The 17,493-nt window shown below is 42.5% G+C and overlaps 1 protein-coding gene and 1 long non-coding RNA gene across 3 annotated transcripts in view; one reads left to right on the top strand and one right to left on the bottom strand.

The window, feature by feature from the left end:
• LOC120931262 overlaps positions 1–4,759 on the top strand; it is a 50,216-nt gene extending 45,457 nt beyond the window's left edge. The window contains exon 3 of the long non-coding RNA XR_005747848.1: positions 4,513–4,759. This is a non-coding gene — a long non-coding RNA (uncharacterized LOC120931262). The remainder of the gene's footprint in view (positions 1–4,512) is intronic.
• MAP1A (microtubule associated protein 1A) overlaps positions 1–17,493 on the bottom strand; it is a 273,677-nt gene that overhangs the window by 50,262 nt on the left and 205,922 nt on the right. The window lies entirely within an intron of this gene.

The raw sequence follows: 17,493 nt of genomic DNA on the forward strand, positions 1-17,493 counted from the left end.
TACAGCTTCCTCTCCAGCAAGGAGAAAAGTGAGCAGCACAAAAACGACATCACTTTATCTCCCGAGACTAGAAGCCAGAGGCAATGCGCCTTAGGCTACTTCTTAGGCAAAATCAAAAATTCTAGATGTCCCCCATAACGTAGCAAATCTTCACTTTTTAAGATAAGGTGCACTTTAAGATAAACCTCTGGAGATGCATGTAATCTGTATATAAAAACTGTTCTCTCTAACACCAATTGTAACTTTACACCAAGTCATTTGCCTTTTCTTTCTCTTTTCATGGGTGCAGTAACTAAGCTGCCGCACCGCCTGTCACTAGGAAATGCCTTCAGATTCATTCATGACCTAATCCACTGCAGCTGTTTACATCGGTGTGTTCATCTATTTTATTTGGTCATGTTTTATTTAAACATTTGCTAAATCAGAAACCAGAGCAGGACCATTTTTAGAGATCCAATCATAAAAATACATTAAACATGCCTGGAAGGGGCTTGTGCTGACAACTGCAACAAAGTCATATTAAATGGAGCAGGCGATGAGTAAGTTACAAAGAATTGTTGTCCAACTTCGTTTTACATTGAGATCTTATTTTAGCATTCATGCAAACAATGACTTTTAAGTTAATATTCTGCTCACAGCGCGCTGTTTTCCTGCTGCCACTATTTAAGAATATCTTGTGAGTTACTGGATTTTAATGCAAAGCAGGTTAGTGCTGCGGGGCTGCAAGATGTAAAACATTCACTGCTAAATAACTGCAAGGAGGTCTGGAGATTTATAAAATGTAGGACAGATGCCTGAAGCTCTGAATCTATTTTAAAATAAAAGTGAGATAATTATATGTGTGTGAATTTGGTCATTAGTGATGTCACACCTGTTGGGGAATATTGACATAGGTGAAATTATCACCATGTCTGATTCCACCACCTGCACGCCCACCTTTATCTGCTTTCATGGCCCCCAGGAACAGCATGTGGCTGTACCGTATAGAATGTTTTTTTTTTTCTTTTTTTTTTCAATAGGATTGTGTGTATTGTAAAGAACAACCTAAAGCAGAACTTTTCCCAAAAGGGGTAGTTCCTTTTTCTCGCCCCCCCCCCCATCTCTATCACTTTTGGATACAGGTTTTGAGAGGTGCCCACTCCCACTTCTGCTTGGATTGCCTATAAGTTTGCCCCCACCCCCTTTGCCCACAGCCGCCTGGGTCACACCACAGGTCCTTCTATTTAAAGTCAGAAGCTACAGTATTTATAGCTGCAGACATAAAAAAAAATGATACAGCCTTAAAGGGGTTGTAAACCCTCGCGGTTTTTCACTTCAATGCATTCTATGCATTGAGGTGAAAAATCTCTTGTAGTGCACCAGCCCCCCAGAGCCCCTCTTTTACTTACCTGCACCAAATTGTTCCTGCGCCGGGGACAAGCACACTGGCTCCAGCCGGTGTCTCGGGTCCTGATTGGATAGATTGATAGCAGCGGAGCCATTGACTCCCGCTGTTGTCGATCAAACCCAATGATGCGGGAGCTGGGGGCGGAGCGGAGTCATTCTGTCTGTATCAATGAACGCAGCAGCAGGACATGGGAGAGTGCCCACACGGGTGACCCGAGGGAGATCGCTTCTCCAACGGGGGACTGGAGAAGAGGAGGAGCCAGGAGCGCCACTGGGAGACCCCAGAAGAGGAGGATCGGGGCCACTCTGTACAAAACCAACTGCACAGAGGAGGTAAATAAGACAGTTTTTTTGTTTTTGTTTTACAAAAAAAAGGAACCTTTAGTTATCCTTTTAAGATCCTCTTTATTTCCCCAATCAAATTGTATGACAGATATCAGGCTGGCTAGCATACAACCATGAAGGCCTGATAAATAAACAAGAACAGGGAAAAATATTATGGAAATCATACATCCCAAGATGACATAAGATCAGATGATGCACAGCAAACGCGATCCCCGGATCTAACAAATCTTTCACTGATCTTTGAAGTTTTTGGTGCGCCCTCCATTTGTGGTGGGCTTGGCACATCCAATTAATGCTGCTTTACGTCTTTCAATTGCAATAAGAAATGTGCCTGGCAACATTTTATCCCAAAATAAAACAAAAATGTACATGTTCCAAGCAATATAGCATGTCAAAAACAAATGTCTTGCTGTCGGAGCAAACACGGCACTTTATGTACAGGTATTTATCACTGGAAAATTTTGTAGAGGCAGCAGTAACATGTAAGCCCTGGTTCACATTGATGCGATTTGGCATGCGATTTGACATTTCAAATTGCATGCCAAATTGGTGGCTATTGCCTGCAATGGAAAGGTCTGAAACGGTGTGACTTTGCGGCACCGCACTGATTCCCAAATGCAGTTTCTGTACTACTTTTGGCGATTTCAATAGATATATCTGCAGGAAAAAGCACAGATGTCTATGAAATCGTCAGACTGACATGCGGGAATAAAATCGTGCGAGTTTAGCTGAACTCACACAATTTCAATCTTGCAGCAGTGCGAAGCTGGGCTAACATTGGGGGTCATTTACTAAAGGAAAATCCACTTTGTACTACAAGAGCACTTGGAAGTGCAGTCGCTGTAAATATGAGGGAGACATGCAAGGAAAATAAAAAACAGCATTTTTGCTTGTACATGATTGAATAATCTGCTGATCTACCCATCAGATCTACAGCGACTGCACTTCCAAGTGCACTTGTAGTGCAAAGCGGATTTACCTTTAGTAAATAAACCCCACCGAGTAATAATGCTTGCTGTGGTCACCACGGACATAACTTTGCATTAATATTGGGATCCCCCCCCAGACCAGTCTACACTATTAGGTGGATTCATAAAGACTTAGGCCGGCGTATCAGTAGATACACCGGCCTAAGTCTGAATGTTCGCCGACGCAAATTTAAGCGTATTCTGGTAACCAGATATGCTTAAATTAGGCTCAGATACGAGCGGCGTAAGTGTCTTACACGTCGTATCCTAAAGTGAAATTTTTAGGCTGACCTCTAGGTGGCGCTTCCATTGCGGTCGGCCTAGAATATGTAAATGAGTAGTTACGCCGATTCACGAACGTACGCTTGCCCGACGCAGTAAAGATACGCCGTTTACGTAACGCATTTTCAGGCCTAAAGTTATTCCATCAAATAGCTGGACTAGTAATGTTAAGTATGGCCGTTGTTCCCGCATTCAAAATTTGAACATTTTACGTTGTTTGTGTAAGTCGTCTGTGAATAGGACTGGACGTAATTTACGTCCACGTCTAAACCAATAGGACCGTGCGCGTACTTTGCCGCAATGCACACTGGGATATGTACACGGACGGCGCATGCGCCGTTCGTAAAATACGTCAATCACGTCAGGTCACCCCCCAATAACATAAAACACGCCCCCTCAGCCGAATTTGAATTAGGCGCGCTTACGCCGGCCCGATTTACGCTCCCCCGCCGTAACTTAGCAGGCAAGTACTTTGTGAATCATGTACTTGCCTCGCTAACTTACGGCGGCGTAGTGTAAACACGATACACTACGCCGCCGCAAAGTTAAGGCGGTCTTTCTGAATCCACCTTTATGGCTTTTTTTAATTTTTGCTGTTTTCAGTCACCTTCATCATATTAAAGGGTCAATATTGCCATGCCGATTTGTCACTAATGGCAGGTCAGTATACTTAAAGAAGCTCCAATGACTACCTACCTCCTTCTGCGCTCTCTTCTATTCATAAAAGTCCTTGTATTTTTTTTTACTTAATATAACACATGCTGTGAATGGGATATGGGATCCTGCCATTCATTTGCCTCTCCCCCATTTAGCTAAAGTGCTGCATGCTATAAAATACTTTTAAGGCTCTTCTGAATGAAGGAGAGGACAAAATGTAGTGCAGCAATTGGGACTTTTTCAATATTCTACAATGTAAGAGCTGAGGAAGTTAACCCCTGCAGCACCAGAAGGGGACCTGTCATTACTGCAGGAACATTCCTTCACTAAAGAGCAATCAGCAGGATGTGGGGTATACTTCATTAGAGGCATAGGTGTGTGCAGCCCATTGCATTAGGGTGTGCACCCCAAAGCTCAAACACACATGCCTTTTCCTGCAGCCTCAGCTGCATTGGACACTGAATGAATGGGAAGTGCTCTGTGCTAAGTGGCTCCCTGTTCATTCACAAAATGAAGCATAATAAACACAGTTTACTATTCCTCATTTATGATTTAACACAGTGTGTTCATGTAGAAAATTAATTGGCCTTTAAATGACATATTGAATAGCCCCTTTCCCACAGCCTCCACCCTTAAATATCCCCTGCAGCAGCTGGGGGGAGAGAAGAGGAAAGGAGGGAAGCCTCTTCCTCTGTTGATTCTTGCTGCTGGAATATTCTGTATGTCCCTAATTGTCTAAGTGATGGAGCCCTAAAACTGCATATTTCATTAAAATAAAAATGTAAACCTGTCTTGTTCAGGTACTTTCCTGTTATAGTGTGACAATGCACTGTCCCTGTAACCCTATATTAATTTTGCATTGTCACCATTTCAGGTGGGCTTCCAATGGAGACTACAAAAGCCTGTTTCAACACACATTTAATGTAGGCATGGTCCAGTGGTGGTATCACCTTCTGCAAACCTGTTCTGAGAAGTGCCTTGCAGCTATAACTGGAATGCATGCATACCAACATAAAGTGGCTGCAAAGAAGCATAAGCTGAAAAAACGTAAAAATAAAATGTACTTTCTTAAAACAAACAGTAGTTTTTATGACATACAATGCATTTGCAGACTAAATGTTATTAATTAGGGGTGTACATAGTTACATAGTTAGTCAGGTTGAAAAAAGACACAAGTCCATCCAGTTCAACCACAAAAAAAAATAAACAAACAAAATAAAAAACACAGTACAATCCCATACACCCAACTCCATACCCACAGTTGATCCAGAGGAAGGCAAAAAAAAACCAGCAGAGCATGATCCAATTTGCTACAGCAGGGGAAAAAAATCCTTCCTGATCCCCCGAGAGGCAATCGGATTTTCCCCGGATCAACTTTACCTACAAATCTTAGTATATTATGTACATTTAGGAAAGAATCCAGGCCTTTCTTAAAGCAATCTACTGAGCTGGCCAGAACCACCTCTGGAGGGAGTCTGTTCCACATTTTCACAGCTCTTACTGTGAAGAAACCTTTCCGTATTTGGAGGTGAAATCTCTTTTCCTCTAGATGTAAAGAGTGCCCCCTTGTCCTCAGTGTTGATCGTAAAGTGAATAACTCAACACCAAGTTCACTGTATGGACCCCTTATATATTTGTACATGTTGATCATATCCCCCCTTATTCTCCTCTTCTTAAGAGTGAATAAATTCAGTTCCTCTAATCTTTCCTCGTAGCTGAGCTCCTCCATGCCTCTTATCAGTCTGGTTGCCCTTCTCTGCACTTTCTCCAGTTCCCTGATATCCTTTTTGAGAACTGGAGCCCAAAACTGAACTGCATATTCCAGATGAGGCCTTACTAATGATTTGTACAGGGGCAAAATTATATCTCTGTCTCTGGAGTCCATACCTCTCTTAATACAAGAAAAGACTTTGCTCGCTTTGGAAACCGCAGCTTGGCATTGCATGCCATTATTGAGCTTATGATCAACTAGAACCCCCACATCCTTCTCCACTACAGATCCCCCCAGTTGTACTCCCCCTAGTATGTATGATGCATGCATATTCTTAGCCCCCAAGTGCATAACTTTACATTTATCTACATTAAACCTCATCTGCCACTCAGTCGCCCAATTAGACAGAGCATTGAGGTCGGCTTGTAAATTGGAGATATCCTGCAAGGTACATCTACCTTAAATAAAATTATTTTCCCAAAACAGGCTCAAAATGCGGACAACCAAGCAAGAACAAAGAAGTCATGGAAATGATACAAGTTGATACATAATGCTTGGATCCGTTGACCCAGGGGCTATTCTACGTGCCTACTGTGGTCTTCTTTAAAGGGAAACTATTAGGCCTCGTGCACACTGGACGTTTGCTCAGCTCTTCTAAACACCTTTCTCCAAGCAGGAGAAAAGCAGTGTTAAAAACACACCTAAAGTCAAGTTTTTACAACCCATTTAGGTGCAGTAGTGGCTGGTGTTTTTTTGTTGGTGGGGTGGCAAACAACCACCCCCCCCCCTGCTGTTTGCCGGTCCATCAGCACTTACACGATCGGCGGGCACATAGAAGACCATCGGGCAGGGCTGAGGCAGGCATCTTGCAGCGACCTCCATGTTCTTTTCCCTTCCGAGATCACGGCGGCGTCTTCTTCCCTCCTCCTAGGCGTCCAATAGGATTGCCTAACTTGTTAGCTAATCGAGAAACGGGTAACAGACCCGCGCTTCCTGATTGGCGGAGAGGCGATTCAGTGTTAGAAAAGCAAATATTCATTTGCTTTTCTAACACATCTGGGTGGACTCCGAGCGCAATGCTCTGCGCTCAGAGTCCACCCTATTTTGAAGTCCATTAAAGCATGAGATGCTAAAAAAAACACTCCCGCTGCTGTAATTCAGGCACCCGTGGTCCGAAAAGGGGCCAGAAGCCTGAATACTGGGTGGCTATGCATAAATCTATCCATTAGTCATATAAGGGGGTGGTGAGGATAGAGGGAGCGGCGCCTGTGCACCCTTAATGCACAGGCCACCCCTGTTTAGGTGCTTTTAAGCATGTCAAGTGCTTTGACATTTACTCATTCCATTGGCTAGAATATTAATTTGCATTTAGATACGTTTACACACGTTTAGGTGCGTCAAGCATTTTTTTCTGACAAAACGCTGCTGCTCCTAAGTACACTGGCAGTGCATTTTTTTTTCCTGCTTGTAAATGCCTATGTGTGCATGGACACATATTGTAGGCTTAGCCAACATTAAGTGGTGTTTAGAGGCAGAAAAAAATGCAAGACGCCTCTAAAAAGCATGTAAAACGCCAAGTGTGCATGAGGCCTTAAGCCTCGTACACGCGATCAGTCCATCCGATGAGAACGGCCCGATGGACCGTTGTCATAGGTTAACCGATGAAGCTGACTGATGATACACACCATCGGTTAAAAAACCGATCGTGTCAGAACGCGGTGACGTAAAACACAATGATGTGCTGAAAAGAACGAAGTTCAATGCTTCCAAGCATGCGTAGATTTAATTATGAGCATGCGTGGATTTGTAACCGATGGTTGTGCGTACTAACGATCGGTTTTGACCTATCGGTTAGCAATCCATTGGTTACATTTTAAGCAAGTTGGCTTTTTTTTAACCAAAGGTTATCGGGCCTACACACGATCAGTTTGGACCAATGAAAACGGTCCATCAGACTGTTATCCTCTGGTTAACCTATCATGTGTACAAGGCCTTATAGTTTTGGGTAAGTTCTATTTCAGTGTTTTCTTTGTTTCTTCTTTTATAATTACACTGCCCTGGGTAACAATATAATTCAATATTACAACAGCCATAGCATAGTAAAGAAAATAGTAAAGTAATATTGTAGATTGTCTTTATGGTGCAAATAATTCCCAGCCATGCTAATAAGGATTTAATAACGTCTGGCCCCAGACTCATTCCCAATCCCTGGGAAGGGTGAAATCCAGAAAAGGGTGTGGGACATGGTGCCTAAATGGGGCTATTTGTGTGCCTAGAATGATGTCATGCATTATGTTCCAAGGCAGATCTCATTCACTTGGAAATAAGCTCTGCTTCAATGAATGCACAGACATGCAAATACTAGTGAGGTCTAATTCTTTCTCGGTCCACCTCTTAACTTTGCATAGAGGCCGAAAACACAGCGGCAAGCCCATAGGAAGCTCAGCTCTACAGAATGACCTCATAGTTCTCCAGCAGACTCAATGCATAGCAGTTCAGTCCTGACACCTGCATACACTGTGGCCTGTCCAAAATAGAGGATTAAAGATAATGCCGCCAATCTTATTATTTTTAGTGAACAAAAAAAATTAAAGATGTAAAACTTTTTTTTTTAATGGTATATGGGAAATAGTTTAAATACTTTTTACACTCTAAAGCACAAGCCTCGTAAAAGTGGCAGCTGTTGCCCCTCACCAAAACACCAGATTAAAGAAAAGAAATCTCACACATTTACACATATCCCATAGAGTTCATGTACTAAAAGACTGAAGAAAGTTTAATTAGCAAAAAGAATAAAATTAAGCTTCAATCAACCAATCATCTGCAAGGCAAAATCCATTTTTTTTTTACAAGATTTTCCCCCCACATGACTGCAGAGTTAAAGTAAACACGTTACTCCAGTATATATATATATATATATATATATATATATATATATATATACATACATACATACATACATACATACATACATACATACATAAATACATACACTCACCACCGGCCACTTTATTAGGTACACCTTGCTAGTACCGGGTTGGACCCTCCTTTGCCTTCAGAACTGCCTTAATTCGTATGTCGCCTACACACGACAGTGTGTGGGCTTCAGAGCATTTTTCACTATGTAAAAAATGGCAATTAAAAATTTCGAACATGCTCTAATTTTTCACGACGTTTTTAACGTTGTAAAAAATGGTCGTGTGTGGGCTTTAACGACATGAAAAAAACGTGCATGCTCAGAAGCAAGTTATGAGACTGGAGCGCTCGTTCTGGTAAAACTAGCGTTCGTAATGGAGATAGCACAGGAATGTTTATTTTGATAATCAATCAGTTACATGACCAAACTTTTACTAACACGAAATCAGCAAAAAAAGCCCCAAGGGTGGCGCCATCCGCATGGAACTTCCCCTTTATAGTGCCGTCGTACGCGTTGTACATGACCGCACTTTGCTAGAGCATTTTTTTTTTCATGATCGTGTGTAGGCAAGGCCGCTTTAATGATCGGATTGAAAAAAACTTTGTTTTTTCTAGACCATTAAAAACGTAATTTTTTACAATCTGAAAAACGGTTGTGTGTACGCGGCATGAGTGGCATAGATTCAACAAGGTGTTGGAAACATTCCTCAGAGATTCTGGTCCATTTTGACATGTTGGCATCACACAGTTGTTGCAGAGTTTTGGGCTGCACATGCATTATACAAATCTCCCGTTCCACCACATCACAAAAGGTGCTCTATTGGATGAGATCTGGTGACTGTGGCGGCCATTGGAGTACAGTGACCTCATTGTCCAGTGGTGAGATGATTTGAGCTTTGTGACATGGTGTATTATCCTGCTTGAAGGAACCATCAGAAGATGGGTACACTGTAGTCATAAAGGAATGGAAATTATCAGCAACAATACTCAGGTAGACCTTGGCGTTTAAACGATGCTCAGTTGGTACTAAGGGGCCCAAAGTGTGCCAAGAAAATATCCCCCACACCATTACACCACCAACCTGAACCGTTGATACAATTCAGAATGGATCCATGCTTTCATGTTGTTTACACCAGTGTTCATTACCCCTGTCCTCAGGGCCCACTAACAGGCCATAAGTATTACCTTGGGGAGATGTAGACTAGAATATTGCAATCACTGATCAGCAAATGATATCACCTGTGATGTACTTCAGTTATCTTGCAAACCTGGTCTGTTAGTGGGCCCTGTGAACAGGGTTGACAACCACTGGTTTACACCAAATTCTGACCCTACCATCTGAATGTCGCAGCTGAAATCGTGACCCATGAGACCAGGCAACATGTTTCCAATCTTCTATTGTCCGATTTTGGTGAGCCTGTGCGAATTGTAGCCTCAGTTTCCTGTTTATAGCTGACAGGGGTGATACCCGATGTGGTCTTCTGCTTCAAGGTTCAATGTGTTTTGCATTCAGAGATGGTATTCTGCATACCTTGATTGTAACGATTAGTTATTTCAGTTACTGTTGCCTTTCTATCATCTTGAACCATTCTGCCCATTCTCCTCTGACCTCAACAAGGCATTTTCCTCTATACAACTGCCTCTCACTGGATATTTTCTCTTTTTCTCTGTAAGCCCTACAGATGGTTGTACATGAAAATCCCAGTAGATCAGCAGTTTTTTAAATACTCAGACCAGCCCGTCTGGCGCCAACAACCATGCCACATTCAAAGTCACCTAAATCCCCTTTCTTCCCCATACTGATGTTCGAAATAAATTAACTTTAGCAAGTTGTCTTCACCACATCAAGATGCCTAAATGCATTAAGTTGCTGCCGTGTGATTGGCTGACTAGCAATTTGTGTTACCAACCAATTGAACAGGGGTACCTAATAAAGTGGCCAGTGAGTGTATACACTACAGTGCACCCGGAAAGTTCACTTTTCCCACATTTTGTTATGTTACAGCCTTAGGCCACTTTCACACGGGGCGGATCAGTGATGATCCGCCCCGTGAACCTCCGCTTGCTCAGCGGGAATCGCTCCGCTGATCCCCACTGAGCCGGCGCATGACAGGGCGGTCCCTGCACACTGTGCAGGGACCACCCTGTCTTTTCTCCGCTCTCCTCTATGGGGGGGATCGGATGAACACGGACCATTTGTCCGCGTTCACCCGATCCGATCCGCAGACGGATGGAAAAATAGTGTTTTCCTCCGTCTGCAGAATCAGAGGATTGCGGAACCGGGTGAGATCGGGTGTCAGCGGATGTTCATCCGCTGACAGCCGCAATCTCATAGGGACCAATGTATGTCCCTTTTTCATCCGTACACGGATCTTTGCAAATCTTTGCAAATTTATAAAAAAAGTACATACTGTAAGTATTCACAGCCTTTGCTCAATACTTTGATACTTTGTTGAAGCATCTTTGGCACCAATTATAGCCTCAAGTCTTTTTGAGTATGATGCTAAAAGCTTGCCACACCTTTTTCTGGGCAAATTCTCCCATTCTTCTTTGCAGAACCTCTCAAGCTCCATCAGGTTGGATGGGGAGTGTCGTGCCCAGCCATTTTCAGATCTCTCCAGAGAGGTTCAATCGGGTTTAAGTCTGGGCTCTGGCTGGGCCATTCACAGACATTCGCAAAGTTGTCCCATAGCCACTCCTTTGTTATCTTAGCTGCGTGCTTGGGGTCGTTGTTCTGTTGGAAGTTGAACCTTCCCCCCAGTCTGAGGTCCAGAGAGCTCTGGAGCAGGTTTTCATCAAGGATGTCTCTGTACATTGCTGCATTCATCTTTCCCTTAATCCTGACTGGTCCAACACCATGCTTCACTGTAGGGATGGTATTGGCCAGATGATGATCGGTGCCTGGTTTCCTCCAGACATGACGCTTGTCATTCAGGCCAAAGAGTTCAATCTTTGTGTCATCAGACCAGAGAATTTTGTTTCTCATGGTCTAAGAGTCCTTCAGGTGCCTTTTGGCAAACTCCAGATGGGCTGTCATGTGCCTTTTACTGAGCAGGGGCTTCCATCTGGCCACCACTCTACCATACAGCTCTGTCAGAGTGATCATCGGGTTCTTGGTCACTTCCCTGACTAAGTCCCTTCTCTCTCGATCAATCAGTTTGTCCAGGGGCAGCCCACTCTAGGAAGGGTCCTGGTGCTTCCAAACGTCTTCCATTTATGAAGTGAAAAGTGCTTTTGCGCTAAAATGGATCCTAAATGAGTGAATCCACCAAAAATATATAGTGCAGCAAAACCTAATTATGTTTACATGACATAAAACAGGAATATAAATAAATGGTGATTCTGCGCAACATATCACACTAATGGAATAGTGATATCACATAAACAAGATAAATGTAAGAGCTGACAAATAATCAGCATATAGTATTAAATGCAAAGAGAATAGTGAGTCCAAATATAAATATATATATACTCAAATAGTGAATAGTGAGTCCAAAATATATAATACTCATAAGGCGAATGTGCAAAAATATATAAAGAATATTGTGCAAAAAAACCGGAATGGAAGTTCAATCCCAATAGTAAACACAAATCAGCTGTCAGGGCAGATATTCTGAATGCACTGGATGAAGGTGAGCACCAGCTCTATGGTGTGAGTGCACGGCCGTGCGATAGAAGATAAACCAGATCCCTGGCTGAGCTCCCGGGACTCTTACCTCTCAGCCCTCCTAAATGGGCATTGATGTACAGGTCACTCGCAGCCTTCTATGGGTGGTCCCTGATGTTTCCTCTCTTGATCTGATGGATCCTTCCTTAATTGGGACAGATGCTCCTCGAAACCAGATGGATGATGTGGGTTATAAGAGAGAGAGAGAGGGGACTCCCATAGTGAGGTAACGTTTGGTGCAGGTAAAATATGTTTATTGAGGAAAAACCTGCACTTACATTAAAAGAAAAATAAAAGTGCAACGAGGAAACAAACAAGCGGCGTTTGAATCGCCAGCTTACGTCACTCCGGGTGTACGTCCTCCAATTCCTACGCGTTACGACACCACGTGTCTTCGTCTTCCATTTATGGATAATGGAGGCCACTGTGCTCATTGGGACCTTCAATGCTGCAGAAATTATTCCGTACCCTTCCCCATATTTGTGCCTCGATACATGTACGTGTGATTTGTTTCCTTTTTTATTTTTAATAAATTTGCAAAGATTTTAAACTTAAACTTCTTTCACGTTGTCATTATTTTGAGGAAAATAATGAATTGAATCCATTTTGGAATAAGGCTGTAACATAACAAAATATGGAAAAAGTGAATCGCTGTGAATACTTTCCGGATGCACTATATATTGTGTTATAATATATTCTACATTATATTAAAGTATGTTCCTTAAACAAAATTATAATAAGATAGTTTTAAATGGGTGGTGTTCAGGATGTCATGTGCGGAAATATGGTAATCCATAGTACCCTGAAAAGAAGCTCTGTTTTTTATATTTAATGATTTTTATTGAAGGTTTTATCATAACAAAATGCCAGAAGACAATGGCACATAAAAGTACAGTGCATATAACAGAGTTCTGGAGTCATACTCCTAATGGACATGCAAACAAAACAATCCATCTCATCCAAACTATAGTGTCCGTGGTTGTAAAGTCAGCCTCGTGTCCGCCCGTAAGGTAGACAGACTTGTAGACTACCGCCGCGCAGGCCCCGTGGCCCTCAGCACCCCGGACGCCCCTAAAGGGTTCACACTGCGTCCTGGGAGCAAAGGCCCCGGAATCCCACGCCGCCATGTACAGTAGCGCACGGCCTATGTGGCACAGGGAGTCTGCCTGCAACTGAGCAAGCAGTCAATATAAGAGCATATTACCATATAACTAATTAAACATGACAACTGAATCGAGCAAGAAGCTCTGTTTTATGAATTCTGCACCACTGAACTGGCCAGGCATGTCAAAGGTAAGTGATGTCACCATTATTTTAGTGTCTTTTTACATACGAAGTAGCAGCACTTCCTAGAAAATGAGGATAATAAAAAAAATCCAATAGCAATAGGTCACCTATTGATCCAATTTCCAAAATCAAAGCTAACATCTGTCTCTGTACTACTAGCTATACATATTTAGATTTACATAGGCTGAACAATAGAAATCTGTCAATTCTCCCCCATCCACACTAAACAGTAATCTCCCCTGCTGACTATTGTATTCAGGCAGCCACAGCACCTGTGGTTGTCACAATACCAGAACGGTGTCTGCATCTGATTGGATGCAGTCACAGTCTGGCTGAAAATTTTCCACCCAGTTCCTTTGAGTTTTTTGGTCAACTTTTGTGGACGCCGGGTGGTGCCCAAATTCAAGCCATGTATGGCTAGCACAAATGTCCATACCTTTCAGTTTATGGCCAAATGAACAATAAAACTCTGGTTTTAAACAAGCATTTGGCCTTATTACCTGTTGTCATTCAATACTATAAACCCTGTTTTATTTATTTGTTTATAATTTAATACTTGCTGACTCTGATTATGACGGCTTGCGTGGCTATAAGATTTACTGAGTCTAATTTGCATACCACTTGGATTGTTGTCAACTTTGGTCTTATATCACCGTTGACACCTTGCATGTATAAACTCAGCGGCAAGCTTTCCCTGAAAATGGCAAGATGATTGCAACTATGATGGTAATTCTTTAAAGTGGACCTTGATTTCCCTGAGCTTTCCAAAGCAGACTACAAAATTATTTAATGTTCTTCACTTCCACCACTGGTGGAAGGAAAAAAAACCTCTTGATTTCCCCATTAACACTTCAGTGTTACAGTCGGTGCTGCTTGGGGGGGGGGGGTGTCGGGGGCACGGGGAGCCTTCCTGGCTGGCAAAACACAATGATTGCTGCTAGTGGCTATAGCCGTCCGCAGTAATCATATGCAAAAAAGATACAACAAGCTGGTTGTACCCAAGTCGATCTATGGATCGACTTGGGTACAATCATCCTGCCTTTAGATGGAGTAGAGTCCCTGCTGAACTGATTGAATTTAGATCCATTTATGGTCGGCTTTAGGGCCTTTGAGTCGATCCTCTCCACCCCCGCAACATAAACCGCATAATTTTTTTTGTTGCTCTGCTTACTTATTGAATCATTTTTTATCAGGTCAAGCCCAACTGCCCCTCACACTCCCCCTGCCCCTTCCCACTGCCATCCTTACTTAGGTTAAAATAAGGTTAATAAATCAATGAAGAGGACCAAGATGGTGGCAACTCGTTCGTCATCTGAACAATGCTGGATCCACTGGACAGGTGAGTATGTGAACTGAAGGCAAGTTGTCATCACGTGTAAAGGGAGGGGGGGGGGGGGTAACAGACAAACAGAGTGAAGTTCCCCATAAAAGCTGCCCATACACTGATTGAAATTTGGTTGAATATGGGGACCAACCAAATTCCGATCAGTGTGTGACTCTTCCAGCTCAACAGAAGAAAGTTGTTTCATCAAAGGGACATGACAGGAAACTTTTATCAATCGGCAGCCAAAGCCATTGATGAGTATACTCTGACAACTGTGGGACCTGCTGTCAGAATACAATGTCCCAGCGGGATAATTCCTCCATCCACCTCATTTGTGTGGATGGAGAAGTATGTTGGGTTTTTGGCATTCAGTCTCCTGGCCATCCATGTATGGCCACCTGTGGTTTGCTTATGTAGGTCAATGCAACTAGTTTGCTTTAACCTTCTCTCCTCAACAAGATCTTGCCTTTGTACTCTGCCACTTTGTAACATGTGCTGAAGGAAGTACCTTGTTTTTTTTCTGCGTATGTAGAAACCTGTGAATGACTCCACATGACAATAAGGGGCCAACAAGCACTAACACACAGAGAGTCTATAGCCCTGTGTACTACGATGATTTGTAGTTGACATGGGGCTTTTCTTTGCTTCCCATTGGCTGAATGGAGCAGCGTGGAAGAAAAAGGTAGGTAGGTACAGTACGCTGCTACTATATCTGAATAACTGTGATGTTTTTTATACCTGTTAATTACCGGTACATTTAGAGATGTATTAGCTGTTATTTGGCTTTGTAATAGGCCCAGATTTTTCAGCATTGTTGAAATTAGATAGGATCATGTGTTTATGATGTCACTGGTTTTAAGGGGACAGATCAGTCTTCAGTGTATGAGAGAATGGTGCATTAAAAATTCAAAACTTTATCAATACATCTGGGTAAGCCAAACAAGAGAGGTGTCAGCTATCGAAAGTGGTTAAAGAATATTCAATAGCCCCCATGCTTTTCAAAATCACTACTTACTATACATTCTTTATATATTTTGCATTCCTTCTACCGTTTTTTCATATGATCTGTAGCAAATCAAGGAGCCTATGCATTTTTAGTGCACTCATAGACATTACATGTCAGTAACCCAATCAGTTACCTAATGGACACTGTCTGGGGAAACAATCTATCAGCAACTGTCTCTGCTGAAATAAGCAGCACCAGCAGTATCTGCCATTATCACTTCCCTTCCCCCCATTTTCCTTTCCATAGCAACAAACACAACGCTTGAGCTGAGCAATGTAGAAGCTAATTCTGGTGCCTAAAGACAATCAAGGTCTGCCATGCACACCTGACTGCCCACGTAGGTCTATGGGAGACCTTAGATCTGTTCAAATCTGAGATTCGGGACTGTCATATGTATACATACTCTTTGTTAAGAGATAAGCTGTCCTAAAATAAAGCGCAAGAAGTCAAGGTGCAATGTGATCTCGTGGTTTACAGACCCCGAAAAAAAAAACAATGGTCAATCATATTAGGAGACTCACAACAACAAAAATTGGAATTTTACAGGTATTGGGAAATATTCTTGGAATCCATTAGGCCCCGTACACACGAGGAGACATGTCTGATGAAAACGGTCCGCGGACTGTTTTCATCGGACATGTCTCCTGGGAGCTTATGGTCTGATGTGTGTACACACCATCAGACCAAAATCCCCGCGGACAGAGAACGCGGTGACGTAGAAGACACCGACGTTCTCAAACACGGAAGTAAAATGCTTCCATGCATGCGTCGAATCAATTCCACGCATGCGCGGGATTTCGGGACGCTGGTTACACGTCATAATCAGCGGACATGTCCGATTAGGTGTACTAACCATCGGACATGTCCGACGGACATGTTTCCAGCAGACAAGTTTCTTAGCTTGCTAAGAAACTTTTGTCCGCTGGAAACCTGTCCGCTAGGCCGTACACACGGTCGGACATGTCCGCGGAAACTGGTCCGCGGACCAGTTTCATCGGACATGTTCGACCGTGTGTACGGGGCCTTAGGGATAGAGGAACAATTACAATATAAGGGAAATAACGATATTTGTAAAAACTGTATTTATACTGCAATTATTAGTAATTATATGTTAAAATGTATTGTCCATAGCTGCTGTTTGTATCAAAATTGATGGTTTTACAGGTCAGGTTAGAAAATAAATGGAAGATTCCAGCTGGTTGGCAACATAGACAGTTTTTCAGATATTTTTGAAGTATAGGTAGCTTTGTATGCTAAATTATTATTATCATCATTATCTACGGTACTTTTCTTGTTCTTTTATTACATGGTGTGCTGGATCTTGGTAGAAAGTAACAGACCAAAGCCAGGCTTCCTACAGAGCTTAGAACTCTATACAGCTGTAGATGAGTAGATACTGTATGTAATTACTTAGTTATGTAATTATATCCTAAGGGCATATAAGCAACAAACAAAATTATAGGCAAGGTTCAATCCTCTACTGGAGGTGTCAGCCTCTATGAGATTTCCAGGAAGCGCCATTTTTTAATGATGAAGCTCTACATTCTTTAACCTACAGTATAATTTGAAAAGTGGTCTTCATGCCTCTAACTGACAGGTGCATATTCAGTCATTTAAAGTTTTGATCTCATTCGCAAATATTCCTTCTCTACAGAACTTCACTGATAAAAGTCCCCAAATGTTCTGGATTATTTCTGCTCTACTTCTAATGACCAGAACTATCAGTTATCATGGTAGGGGGTAGGTACATACTGTAGTTATTCACTCCTTGATTATTTCCCACCTTCACTACTGCAACTCTCTACTTAATGGCCTACCCTTAAGCAGACTATCCCCCCTTCAGTCTATTATGAATTCTGATACTAGACTAATACACCTCACTAACCGATCCGTGACTGCCTGCTCCTCTCTGCCAATCCATTCACTGGCTTCCCCTACCCCACC

The sequence above is a fragment of the Rana temporaria genome, chromosome 3, assembly GCF_905171775.1.
Source record: "Rana temporaria chromosome 3, aRanTem1.1, whole genome shotgun sequence".
Classification (NCBI taxonomy): Eukaryota; Metazoa; Chordata; class Amphibia; order Anura; family Ranidae; genus Rana; species Rana temporaria.